Source organism: Rhipicephalus sanguineus, chromosome 8 (assembly GCF_013339695.2).
Source record: "Rhipicephalus sanguineus isolate Rsan-2018 chromosome 8, BIME_Rsan_1.4, whole genome shotgun sequence".
Lineage (NCBI taxonomy): Eukaryota > Metazoa > Arthropoda > Arachnida > Ixodida > Ixodidae > Rhipicephalus > Rhipicephalus sanguineus.
Genome location: NC_051183.1, coordinates 7,679,760 through 7,694,151, shown reverse-complemented (window position 1 = coordinate 7,694,151; position 14,392 = coordinate 7,679,760). Strand labels below are relative to the sequence as shown.

The following is a 14,392-nucleotide window of genomic DNA, read 5'->3' as shown; positions in this document are numbered from 1 at the left end:
AAGCCTGAACCCGCGGTAGTCTTCGGCTCCGGTGAGCATCGAGGCTACCACAAGGTTTCAGGTGGCTTGGCTGGACAGGTATCGATGGCTTAGCTACTCAGCGCTTCAAGACGGTGCGTTTTGCCGAGTGTGTGTCCTTTTTAGCAGAAGTGAGGTTGGCAAGGGCCAACATGCGCGCACTGGGGCCCTTGTATCCCAGCCATTTCAAAAGTGGAAGCACGCCCTCGAAGTCTTCGGTGCACATGAAGCCACTAAATATCACACTGACGCTCAGCTGGTTGCTGATAATCTTCTTCAGACCTTCTGAGGATGTGTGTCCAATATTGTAGATCAACTGGACAATGGCAGGCAAATTCAAATAAGAGAGAACCGAAGGAAGTTACAGCCTATTGTTGAGACAGTTCTCTTTTGCAGGCGGCAAGATCTGGCTCTCTGTGGCCATAGAGACAGTGGTCCCATGGATTCAAGCACAGCCTCCTATACAAGTACAGGCAACTTCAGAGCACTGCTTCATGTGCGAGCGGATTGTGGCGACACAGATCTAAAAAAAGCATTTGGAAAGTTGCCCAAATATACAAAACCAGATTATAGAAATCTCTGCTGTAATCATCAAGGAAAGCCTAGTCGCAAAAGTAAACGCTGCAGGCTGCTTCTTCGTTCTTGCTGATGAAACGACGGATATTGCTGTTATCGAGCAGCTTACTGTTTGTGCAAGGTACCTGAATAAGGATGCAAACGAAATCGAAGAAGTGTTCTTAGGCTTTGTGTCAATTCACGACCAAAGTGGCCGGGCCCTCGCCGACACCATCATAAGGTTAGTTATAGATATGGGAATTAACATGCAGCATCTCCGTGGTCAAGGCTATGATGGTGTAAACTCGATGGCCGGCAAAACGAATGGTGTTCAAGCTGCTGTTCGTGAGAAATATCCAGCCGCACTCTACACTCACTGCGCCAGTCACTCCCTTAATCTAGTTCTGTGTGTGGCATGCTCCATCACAGACATCCGAAACTGTTTTGGGACTCTAAAGGCAACGTCAGTCTTTTTCCGTAAATCTTCTAGCCGCTCACATGTTTTGCGAAAAATGATAAGTTTGAGCTGTCCTGAGTCTACAAGGCAGCGCCTTTAGGGACTATGCGAAACGCACTGGGTCGAGAAGCGCGATGCAGTGCTTTCATTTGTGAGCCTCTTTGAGCCGTTGATCGCAGCACTAGAGGAGATTAAGTTTAATGGAAATGGCGAAAGTCCAGTGCAGGCAAACAGTCTAATGTTGGCACTCTTGTCACCAGCGTTCCTTGTAAGCCTGCATGTGGCGGAGCACGTGTTAGCACTGACTTTGTCACTGTCATAGAAGCTGCAGACGAGGAGTATCGACATGAGCGCTGCCATTGACAACATAGAAGCGGTACAGCAGACAATTGAAAATGAGCGCAATGCTTCTTTCTCAAAAATATTTGCACAAGTGCAGGCATTGGCAGAAAAACTGAATGTGGAGATCACCAGCCGTCGAGCCGGTGTCCGGACGCAAAACCTTGGGAGCAATGCATTCGAAAGCACGGAAGAATATTTTCGCAGAACCCTGTTCATTCCGTTCATGGACCACATACTAGCCCAGTTAAACCAACGGTTCGAAAAGCACAGGGTACTTCTAAAGCACTTTTCAGTAATTGTGCCATCCGCAATACCACCAATGCAATATGATCGGGAGAAAGGAGCAGAAAATCTTCTGACCGTTTTTGCGCATGACGTCGAAACGAGGGCTGCTTTGGGAGAATTGTGACTATGGTGGACAAAGTGGGCGAACAAAGCAGCAAACCAGCGTCCCAGTACAGGAACTGATGTCCTCTATCTTAAAATGTACTGATGGGCTAGTTGGTGAGCCATGATTTTGGAATAGGCAGCGCACAAAAGGGCAACGAATACATACACATAAAAAGACTCAAACACAAGCGCTGTACAGCAACTGGTGATTTATTGTCGAAAGACCCGGCTTATGTATGTGAACACGCACATGGTATCCGCTGCTGTCAGCGCGCGTGTGCGTGTTCACATACATAAGCCGGGTCTTTCGACAATAAATCACCAGTTGCAGTACAGCGCTTGTGTTTGCGTCTTTTTATGTGTACGTATCGTTGCCCTTTTGTGCACTGCCTATTCGAAAGTCCTCTATCATTGTGACAGCAGGTTCTATCCAAATCTGTACAAGCGACTCCAGATTCTAGTCACCCTTCCAGTGACCACTGCCAGTCAGTGGCGTAAATCCAGCAAAACAACAGGGGGGGTCCCGGACTTTTCATGGCAGCCATCTTGATTATTAGAAATGTGCATTTTATTTTACACAAAAATGAAAACTTTACAATAAAACAAAAAGAAAACACACAAATATTCATATATCGCGTGATTGCAATGCTCTTGACGATCTGCACTGCGCGACGAATGAGTCTCATACAACGTTCTGAACTAGTTTCTACAACACAGTTCCAAACAGCCGATGAGTATTCGATGAATCTACACACTTGATATGAAACAAACGTTAAAGGAACACTGACACCAAAATTGAAACCTCGAGATGTTTGTATTGTTTGATTGTCCTGTATGCGTGCAAGGGTACTTCTGGCCGTTTATAACTGGCGGACGTTAGCTTTCAGTTATCTTAATTTGATTTTGAAGCAAGCGTGAATGCTCATCTGAACCGCAACCACAACAATCCCCTCCTCCAGCCTTTCTCCACTTCCCAGGTTGAGTCAGACACCCCCTTCCTCAGAAACTTCGCAGGTGAAGCACCCAGAGGTATGCATACTACTCACAACGACCGAAAAAGTCCTGGCAGAAGCACACGACATAATCACCTGTATGTTGCATATTTATACTCGCTGTAGCGCAGATAAGAGCTACGTTTAAGACAACCTCAACGTCCATAATGTTTATTGCACCAATTGCTTAATTATGGGGTCACGCTATGCCTGGCAAAAATTTGAACGCGAAAAAATATTTCTGCTGTGTGAACAAGCCTGTCAATGGGATAGTAAACAAAAATAGGAAAAAAATGATGAGAACATAAAAATTCTACTCGGAGAACCTACTGTTCCGAGAGATAGAATTTATTTCACATGTTTTTGAACAAATTGCTGTATCTATAGAGGACTGTGAGCGTGCGGCGGCTGCACGTCAAAGCGAGCCATGACGTCAAAGTCACCGCGGCAGATGCAGGGAGCACGTTTGCCTGTCCCCTTTCTGCGCCTCTTTCCCCTTCCGCTAGGACATGGCTAGGACGTGCCCCACTTTTAGGAGCTTTACCCTGGGATTCGCTCGCTGGATTTCAAGCAAGACGGACGTGCCGGCCGCGATGTCCTGGATTACTCCTCGTACCTCTCGCTGACCGGCGCCCCGTGACGGACTCCTCGCCCGCTATGCCGTGCGCCGCTCATCGTCGGGACCTTCTCCGTTTCGTCGGTGTTGTGCATTGTGCCTCTAGCTGTGTTTCGCGGACCCGTCCCTGAACTCCCGTGACCGTTTCCCAATCTTTCCTGTCCTCTTTTCTCTTCGTTGGATGGATGTGCTCCTCTCACTTTTCTCGCTATTTTCCTACTATTCTTTTATTCCCTCCTTACCCCCCACCCCTACAAGGCACTGCGCCGTGTCGCCTATAGGCAGACAGAAATTAGGTGCCTTTTTCCTTTCCTGAATAACCACTGAAGCTTTACCCTACGCGGGAGCATTGCCCGCTACCGGTTCCGTTCGTAGTGGTTCTAGGAAACGTAGTGGGAGCTTAAGCGGGCTGCGAGACACGCGCAACGACTGGCATTGTTGGCACGCCCGTTTCTAGTGATGTTAAACTTCACTTCCTCTAGTTCACATCGCGGCCGCCGGACGCTAGTTTGTGAAAAACGTAATAAAATCAATATTTTCCGCTAGTTTCTTCCTGAAATGAAGGTTGTGTCTACCGATTTCTGCCCCCAATCTTTTTATTTTGCTGAAAATATCGCTGTAAAAATTTCGTTTAGTATCACTTCAAATATGCGCTTCCTCCTACCCCACACTATTCCCCCTCGCCTCGTTCTCTCCGAAAGAGCATATGACGAAGAAAGATAGAGGTGACCGAAGTCACTTTCATGTCCCTTTCATCAGGTGCATACACAAAATATTTTTACAGATATCAAGAACTCGTTGCGCAGCTTATGTTTGCATAACAAAATTAGAGCCCGGTATACACATAAAGCCTTCTCCTTGCTTTCTCACCGCGGGAGCGGTTGATTGAAGGGGGAGTGCGATTGAAGGAGCCATGGGGCGACGCCCTTGGACGGTTCGTTCTGTGTTACATCACTTCCTGCTTGATGTCCGAATAAACACGAAGAGTGCATCATGCCATCATGGGATGTTTTGTGTCATTAATATACAGGAGATTGAAGTATGCGCTTTTTAATATTTTTTTTCTTCGCAAATACGCAACTCTGAGCCTTCACATTGCGAGGGTGCATGGTTCCTAAAGCCCTAAACCCACCGTACGCGTTACAACGCGTCAGCTCGTGGCGTGTGGACTCGGCGCCGCGCCCTTTCCCTATGGAAGGACGCGCGGCTACACGTAGCTGTGCGACCTCTCTTTCCATAGCAGTCGAGAAGGTGTTGAGAGGAGAGAGGAGCTGATGAACGAAGGAAAGAGAAAAACGAGCGAGGGCCTTTTTTGTATCATCAAACACGTGTAACTCAGCTATTACAGCAGCGTTTCGAAAAATTCTCACGGCGACGTGTTCGTTGATTGTAAACACTTTTGTTCATGAATAAACAGACTGTCCGAAAGTTAGCCACCAGCCTGGAGATCGTGCGTGGGGAAAATTTCGCCTGCTGACATATTGCAGGAGAGGTTGAACATTACAAAGTTTCGACGTTTCTCGCGTGATTCAAGAACCGCGCTAGGAAAGTCATGTAGATGGTGCGTAGTAGAGTTTTCGGGTAGCTCGTCACTGGACTCAATGCCTTGATAACATGTCACTTCTGTGCGTGCGCTTCTATCAACTCCAAGGCGATGACGATTCATGCTAAAATGACTGGGTGTGCAAGCACGGAAACAAGAGAGAAGTCAAGACACCACAAACTCCGCTTGTGGCTCACTAGTTCGTCTCTCTGTTATTATTCTAAGGTAATGAAGAGTTGGCCAAAGCGTCTAAATCACTCTTCTAAATGGCATTAATTACTTCGGTGCGTGATCCTGGAACCGGTGGATGAAACCACCAAACATTCCTTGCTTTTTAGCGAATTGTATAAATTAGGGTAGTCCTAATAATAGCTCCATTGAAGCTGTAGTTGCAACGTAGTTCACGAAACCATTGACTTAAAAGTTATCTAGCAGATTTCTATTAGTTGTTTAACGTACCGTGGTAGTTATCCACCTGTCTAATGACTGCAAGCCATTTTGGGCTTTCAAGGCGACATTCAAGTAACTGTCACTTCCCCCTTTTTTAATCAGAATAAAAATCCTTGTATGTTGCACTAAGGGTACCCGAAAAACAAAATTATAATCAATGATCAATTACATAAAAGGCTCACCTCATCAATGTTTTTGGTGACATTGTCTTCCGAAGAAGGTCGCTTGGAGTTCGGCAGAAAGAACGAGCTCAGCGAACTCTGCCGCTTGTGCGGCATCTTCCCAGTCCAGTTGAAAGTCACAAGCACATTACGCCAAGAAGGTTGCGCGGCCGGTTACTGTGCAGTGCTGGCAGCACTTCTGTGGACGCGTGCAGGCTGAAACTGCCGAACGACTGACAAGTGATGTCGTATTTGTCGAATATTGGGAAGCAGCCCCCCACTTCGAAGCAGCTTTAATTGGAAGACCCCGCGGCGAAAAGGAGGAAGAGGGGCAACCCGGGGGATGCATTTTCGGGGTTGCAACCATGGAGGTTGAAGGCGACGACGATTACGGGAAGAGCGGAGAACGTCCTTGACATTCGTCGTTTTATGACCCGTGCGCCCACCCCGTCAAAGAACACTGAAAGCCACAGGGAGCGTCACCCAACACAGGAAAAGCGTTTTCTCCCTCTGTTCAAGTTTGTTGCACGTGCGGGGTGCAGAGAAAATCTTTTGACTGTGCTTGTGTTTCTGTATTTCTTTTTTCCTTTTCATTTTCCCTCTCTACGAGAGCAGTGTAAATAGTGTACAAACAAAGCAGTCTTTGTGATGCGTTCAAACCAAGCGGACGTGTTGATTCTCTGTCGTCGTCCAACCTACTAAAGAAAGTTTTGCCTCCCTGCTTTTCCGCCACAAACTGAAACCGGAGGACAGGCGCCTTCGTTTGAACTACAGTGTACTAGAATTGGACAGTGGGCTCACTGCCGTATCTCTGCGCCGCGCCTCCACGGCCCTCTCCGCGTCGATTGCTTGGGCGCCCGCCAGGGGCCTTGCTGCCAGTTTCTCCTGGAAACTTCTCTTGCGGGGTGTGAAGCGCGTCCTCTTGGTCGGGGTTACGCTGGTTACGCTGTAATTCCGGGGGGGGGGGGGATCAACAAACGCGGGGTTGGAGGCGGGGAGGGGGCCACCACAATGACAAACAAGAGATCACAAAAAAATAAAATGGAGGGAGAAGGGGGTTGAGCATTTTATTCTTTTTTAAAGCTGACCCAAGTAGTAGAAGCTACTGTTTCCATTCGTGCATGCCCTGCAACGCATGTTCCCGCCATTCATTCGTTTGAAGGACCTTTGTCGGCACCACGCGAGCTGCTTTGCTGCACTTATGTATGATTGTTTTTCTGAAGGAGCGGCATCTGTGTCTATCCGTACACTGCAACTGTCTCAAAGACGGCCCGCCGCTGCATATAGACGGGAGGGAGGCGCTTTTTACAGTCTCCGGCGGTCGTGCACATAGAGCATGCAGCGTACGTGCAGAGAAATTTCTGCGGCAGCGTTTGACAACAAAAAAACAGCTGCAGACCCATCGAAGCTAAGAGTGACCGCGCAAAGTCAAGTGCGATAACAGCAAAACCTTACTCGTGCTTTGGTAAAGCGGTCAGGGTACTTCTAAAAAATGATAAAGAACTCTGGCTGCTTGTTTCGCTATCGAAGTCCTAAGCACAGAACTACTGCCAGATGAAACGGGCTGGATAGAGATCGATGTACAAAAAAAAGAGATTTAGGGGGGATGATTGAAGTAATTAGGAAGCGGGGGAGGCCCACGGGGACTGGGCTCCTTTGAGATGCCCCAGTTAGATCGACGGTTGTCATCGGCAGTTTATTGTTTTATCACGAGTGACCATCCATGCATTGTTAATCCCTATTTTGATATGGCCAGCATTTGCGCATACATAGGCAGGGTATCGTGTAAATAGAATTAGTTTGTCAGCACGTGACGCTGTCGAGTGTTATTTTGGTGGTGCAATTCTGTGGTGTAATAAAAATGTACGCACGTAATGTATGTTACTTGTTTGTACTCATAATACCTATCTATAGGTTTCTTTTTTTTTTCATTGGACCCGCATGTACCAATATATATCGCCTACGAGTCCAACCAGTTTTGGTAACCTTGTATGATCTACGTCTGCAAATAAAAACAATTAAGATTACCGTGCGGATACATTTAATACAAAGCCAAGTGATTCCGCCGATTATTGATTCGCGAAAAAAAAAAAAACAGCATCAAGTAGGTTAGTCGCAGAGACCAGCTCATGCGAAAGCAAATAAATAAAAAATGAGGCGTTTTTTATATTCGGCATAGTGGGGCTCGAAAGGCGGGAGTGAAGTCGCTAGAATCGCTACAGTGGCGAAAGGCATTGAAAATCGTATCGACCAGCAGTACAAAAAAAAAAAAACTTGAACGCCCCACACGCAGGAGCATTCATATTCATCATAGCCGCTTAAAATGTCGCCCACCCTCTGTAAATTGGTCACAACGACAGCACTTTATTTCACAACTCACAGAAAAGTTGCATGAAAAGAAGTTTCGTGTGTTTTGCACCGTAATTCAGACTTTTCTTGCGCACAAAACAGCAACGTGAGCTAGCCGCGCCCTGCAACCCGCCGGAAAGTTTCAGGTGACGTAGAGTTACTGCATATGCTACCTCTGGCTCTAAGTGACTCTAAGGTGACGCTGCGAACACTTCTAGAACACTGTAGTTTGAACGATCGGGTGGATCGGGCCCAGAAGTTCGTCAAAAACGCGCGCGCAGCCAGGGGCTCCGGAAGGGGCGACGTCCGTGGGTTGAATGTTGCATCGTATATATATATATATATATATATTATTTATATATAAAGAAGTCTGGTTGTAGCTTACCGCCTTATTGAAGCCGACAGTGAGGTCGATGTTCTTGATCATTCTCTACCTGCTTGGTCGTCTGATACACAAAGCCAGTTAGGGAAAAACGAACACTAACGGGAAATATGAAGTTCAGCTGGAATGAACAGGGGTACTGAAAAATGTGTGCAGTTTCAGTTGGGTGTGAAAAGATGACTCATTTGTGGTGCTATTTGCAAGCAAAGGCCGAATATCTCTTACTCAATTTCTCTCGCCCCAGACTCGGTGCTGAAGAAATTTCTTCACGAATCTCGGTGCTCTCAGCGAGTTAGAAGGCGCAATGATACGTCACCACGTGGATAAACGGCCGCTGCATGGCAGCGGCTTTCGTGATTGCCGCTATGGATGTGGTTGCAGACTTTGAACATCGCTCGCAAGATCTCGTAAAAATATTATCGTAAGTTGTTGGATTGTGCTTATTTCTTTCGTTGTATCTGAGAGCTGGAACTCTGAGGCGATTTTGAATGGCACGTGTGAAAATAAACTTCAAGCAAGTCAAGATGGAAGATGTTCGAATGCAAAATCTCAGGGGGGGACCATTGCATAGGGGGTCCCCCCAGTCTAAACACAGGGGGGGTCAGGACCCCCCTGACCCCCCCCCGGGATTTACGCCACTGCTGCCAGTGCAGAGAGAACGTTTTCAAGCATGAGGTTACTTAAGAACTACTTACGCTCCACGATGTCTGAGGAACGCATGGTTGGCCTGGCACTTCTGTGCGCCCACAGAAATGTTGACATCAGCGCGTCGGAAGTCATTGACCGCTTCGCTAAGCTTCCTCGCTGGGTCATCTTTGTCCGTTTGTACCGAGCAGAACAAAAATCAGCGCAAATGGAAGGAAAAGACTGCTGTTCCAGAGTTCAGGTCAATGAGCCTGTAATTCTGACGCAATATTATTGTTCACCATCTTTTAAAGCCGTGAGGATTTTGTACCTTTAGTAGTTAACACCGTGACCTAATATAAATATACGAATACGAGTATCAGGTGGACATTAACAGCCAATCGACAGCTTCACCTTGTTCACTGAGAGGTCAGCATACGCGGCGTTACCAAACAAATTCAGCTATTGGGAACCTGTACTAGCGGCATTGTTTGTTACTTTCATTTGTTGTTTTTGTTCTTCATTGCTTTTTGAGCTAGAAGCGACAACCCTCCTTCTATATTGAGTGCACAATAGTGGTTCGCACTTTTAAAACAGTTTTGAAATAGTTTCTTTCGTTATTTCTGCGCTCTTCCTTTATAGTTCTGTTCACAAGGTGCGTCCGAGACAGCAGCTTGGCCCAAGGACATATCAGTTTCTGTGATTGTGCAGCATGTTCTTTTGCCTTATTTTGGGCATTATGTATAGTGATCATTGCTTAGTTCCGTACATTGATTGCATATTTAAATGTACATTTGTGATGTTTTGTGGTAAGCATACTGGGCACTGTTTCCGGTGACTTATGTGTTGCTCGTATTCGAGGTGTACTTTCCCAATCTTGTTTTTCCCTGGCCGCATCATTTGTGCAAAAAGATGAACATGTTGCGTAAACAATCTGCATTAAAATATTTGATCTCGTCCTGGTTATTCTGTGGACCTCATTTTTTTGTTATCAGGCGCTTCTTCAGTTTAATGCTTCATGCAATTCCAAAGTTTACGTGATATTTGCCATACCTCTTACACACAAAAAAATTTTTAAAAATTGAAGAGATTGAAGACAGTTATTCCTGGAAAGATTTTGCTGGCATGCCAACATAATATTTTTATGAAAAAACACATTTCTTACTCGTTCTTGACAGTGCGCAACATTCAAGAAGTGATTTGCAGCATCTAATACAAATTGTCACTGGTAATACATGTTATTCATATGCTTAGTCATTCGAAAAATTCAATGAGGAGGTCGCGCTGCAACGTGAGCCCCCCCCCCCCTCGAACGTACTGCCACAAACCCAGTGGTTTGTGGCAGTACCGCAGCGGTGGCTACATGGCGGAGCGTCTGCTTCCAATGCGGGATGTACCGGGTTCAATTCCCAGTGCCGACCTGAAACCCACCGGTTTTTCCAAAGAGGTAGAGGAGTACACCTACCTGTCACTCAGTTGTTAATGGGTACTCATCTTGAAAGGTGGCCCCAGAAGGCTCTGTGAAGGCCTACCACTGCCTTGGTGAAATAGTCAAGCATCCACCACTGCTGTGGGTACCTACCAGTAATACCTACCAGTAATAGGGTACCTATTACTGGTAGGTACCTACCAGTAATAGGTACAAGCGCACTTCCGGCCTGGTGCTCGGCAGAATGAAGTTCATAGTCGCTTGGGAGGGCTCCCACCCTGTGGGAAATTGGTGGCATTGGACCGCCAGACCTAAAAATAAGGTCATCCTCTTTTTTTTTCCTTTCATTTTCTCCTTCGTTACAAAGGCTAAAAAGCCAATCAGGTTAGTCGCAAGAGTGACGCTGGAAAGCGCTGCCTTGTCTCAAAGCAGAGACTGCTAAAAACTCAGTGTGGAGGTGTGCTGCTATCTGTAGCAATGTGTGTGTTTAAAGCCTTATAACAAATTACACACTTTGAGGCGAGCACTTCAATCGTTCTGTTATTGATCAAAAGGACCTACACTACCGGCTCAGTGGCTTTGTGAAAAATCATCACCACTTTGTTTTAGTGCGTCTTTAATGGTGTTTTGTTAAGGGTGTCTTTTCCTATGATTTTGGCAACCTTGGAAGTGGCTGGCTTGAGTGCACTGCCCTGCAACACAGACAAGTAATCTTGTGGCTCCTGACTGTCGCTTGGTGATGTTCAGGAACTGCTTGTGTCACCATTTGGAATGTTTGTGCATAGCGCAGAGTTTGTTGAGCCAATGTGGCCAAAATACAAATAAACTTTTACAAATCTGTGGCATCACGTGCAGAGATTTCGTCACGAAAGATGAAACTCGCCTTAATTTTCCCTTATATAATGAGCCTGTGATGGTGAAATTAACGACAATAAAGCTTTTAGAGTATAATTTATCAGTGTAAACCAATTCATTGTTTCATGTTAGTGTCCCTTTTAACCATCTCCCTCCGGTTGCTTGTGCAGTTGACATGGGGCTGTACATATCGATGAATGCCGGCCGTCACGTGCACGAGATCAAGGCTGCTCGGCAATGGAACGGACGGGTGACTGCATTGGCCCTGCGAGGCCCTCTGCTGGTGATTGGCCTAGACAGTGGTCGGCTCTGTGTGTATCGTATGCAAGACTTGGTTGTTGACATGGAGTATAGGTTGCCGGACTGGAGCCAGCAGCTCTACAAAGACCCAATCATAGCTGTTGATGTGACCAGTGAGCCAGATACCATGCAGCCCACTGTAGTAGCAGCCACGCGCCATGAAGTTCATGTGGTGACTTGGCTTTTCTGCTCTGTGTGAAATGTTGGCCTCCATGTGGCTTCTATTTATTTATATTTAGTATTGTATGTACCTGCAAGCAAGCTAGGAGAACCTTCCATAGGTGTTTCTTCTTGACACTGAAATGTGCAGCTGTGTTATGCAATACTCCAGTTTATCATACTTTGAACCACTTTGATGCATACTATAACATAGCTCAGTCATTGTTAGTACAAATATTGCCGATTGTTAAGGAAAAAGAACATTACATTCTTCTTTCGTAATTGCTGTACAGTATGCCTTTCATAAATATGCGGGTTTAGGTGATAAGATTAAACAGAATTCACCTATATTTTACTGTGGGTGTCGTGTTGTTTTCTTGATAATTACGATGTATGTTGTGATCAAGATATGGTTACTAGTTGCAATTGCTCAGTGGTGCCTTGTATCAGGAGTGAGAGTTCTTGCTTGACTCCTGGGACTATATTCTGATATGATCACTTTCTGTGACACTGTCACTTTTGTGAGATTTTGCAAGGCTACCACCGAATACATTTAGGTGTTAATACTTGAACATGTTTAACTTAGCGCAATGACGACGTGGACACGAGAAGAGGATACAAACTCTCTTGTGTCCACGTCGTCGTTGCGCTAAGTTAAACATGTTCAAGTATTGTCACCAACTGGCCCAGCTATCAGTTCTTCTACATTTAGGTGCCTGTGGATCATAGTTGTTTGACACTGTGCCAAAGGTGCTAAAGTTGTGAGCCAACGCTCATAGATGCTGACACATGTGGCATCTGCCTTGTGAAGCCTTAAAAGTGAAAGTGTCACCAGAAGCGACTGTCTCGGAATAGAGCCCCTGTATTGGAGCCTGTCACTAGGTGCTAAAGACGTTGCACGAAACCAAAAAGTCTTTAAAATTTTTTCTTGTAGGCTTGTGCACGTACAACTTTTTACAGCGAAAGCTGTTATGAGATCATTTCACCGGCCGTTTTTGGCGCCGTAGTTGTCCGCCGCCGCCGCCGCCGGTGTCCGTAACCAGTATCGCTCGAAATAAGAAAAAAAAAACGAAATAAGAAAAAAATTCCAGGATGGAACAAGGTTCGAACCTGGGCCCTCTGCGTGGGAGCCCAGTATTCAACCTCTGAGCCATGCCGATGCTTGAAACTGCTTTGCAAAAAGGTCCTATACAGGCTTCATGTCGGGAAGGAACCACATTAGCATATGCAATGTAGCATGGTAGAAGAGTAAAATAATCACCAAGTGTCGCACAATGCGAATTCTGTAACCAGGTGTCACACAATGCGAATTGCGCAACGAGTAGGTTGTTGAATGCTTCCAACCCATTACAAAGGACTCTGCCATAATTCTTCATCGTCATCAGGCACAGCATCAACAAAGTGCGCATAATGCCTTACATGGGTTTAGCAGGTACCAACGCTCTCCATAGAATGACGAAAAATGGCACAGTGCCTGCTGCCCTACTTCTCAAAAATTACAATGATTTATAGCGTAGTGGGTTCCTCGCAAGTGCACTTGTATTGGTTGCCAAGGAAGCCCATAAGCGCATGATCCACTTCCTCGGGGTCTCAGTAAAATTACAATGGTTTATAGCGTAGTGGGTTCCTCGCAAGTGCACTTGTATTGGTTGCCAAGAAAGCCCATAAGCGCATGATCCATTTCCTCGGAGTCTCAGTAAAGTTCTTCGCCCCCCCGTCTCTCTCCCACGTCGACGTATGTTATACAGCATGACGGGAGAGGGAAATAGCGACCGGGCGTCACCCAATGCAAATTACATAACTGGTGGGCCGTTTAAAGATTCCAACCCATTACAAAGATGAGCCATAATTCTTCATCGTCATCAGTCGTCGCGTCAACAAAGTGCACATAATGCCTTACAGACGTGTAGCTGGTGCCTCGCTTCTCCGCAGAATGACGAATAATGGCTTAGTAGGTGCTTCCCAACTTCACAAAAATTGTGATTTATGGCGTAGTGGTACCTTTCTAGTGTACTTGTATTGTAGCCCAAGAGAGCTTAACGGGCTCTAGAAACGCCGCTCTTCCAGCTTTCGCTGTGACTGTGCTGCGGTTTCAGCGCAGGCCTGGCATTTTTTTTATTCGAAGTGGAATTGAAGTCAGTGGTAATTATTATCTAGATCTACATACCATACACAAATCTATGTAAGAGAATACTGACAATAGTAAGGGTGGATACAAATATTGAGAAGCACACCAATATAAAAGATAACAATCATGTACAAGAAAAAAATACAATATTTTAGCAAGCTTATCTCTTAGTACAGAATGTCTTTTTTTTTTTTTTTTTACCATTTCTGGTCATCTATCTTATGCTGTCCGAGTATAGTATGCAGCTATATAGTGACAGAAACTGAACTTACATTGGGTTTCTCACGTTGAACATCACAATTGACAGCTCTTAAATATGCATTTAATGAGTGATCATAAAGAATTCGTGTTGTCTAAAGCTCAAGATACTTTCTCATGGATTTGCTGCAGATCTTTGCATTGGCGCTTATGCTCTTGTAAACTGAACTTGATAAAGGATAAGCTGAAAAAATAGGTGGCTGATATCCACATACTTGAATTTAGGCAAATTGGCCAGTATATCCAGTAACTCAGCTCAATATTTTTTCTAGTCCAGTCTTATGAGCATGCCATTGTTGCCAGTCTTTTTCAAAAACTTTTGTGTGTACTATGCGTTCATCGTTATTTTTTTATTGTGAAGACCACTAACCTGTCACGTCAGCG

The 14,392-nt window shown here is 45.6% G+C and overlaps 1 pseudogene; it reads left to right on the top strand.

The window, feature by feature from the left end:
* The window catches only part of LOC119402524 (uncharacterized), a 261,537-nt pseudogene extending 248,835 nt beyond the window's left edge, over window positions 1-12,702 (top strand).
* The last annotated feature ends 1,690 nt before the right edge of the window (window positions 12,703-14,392 follow it).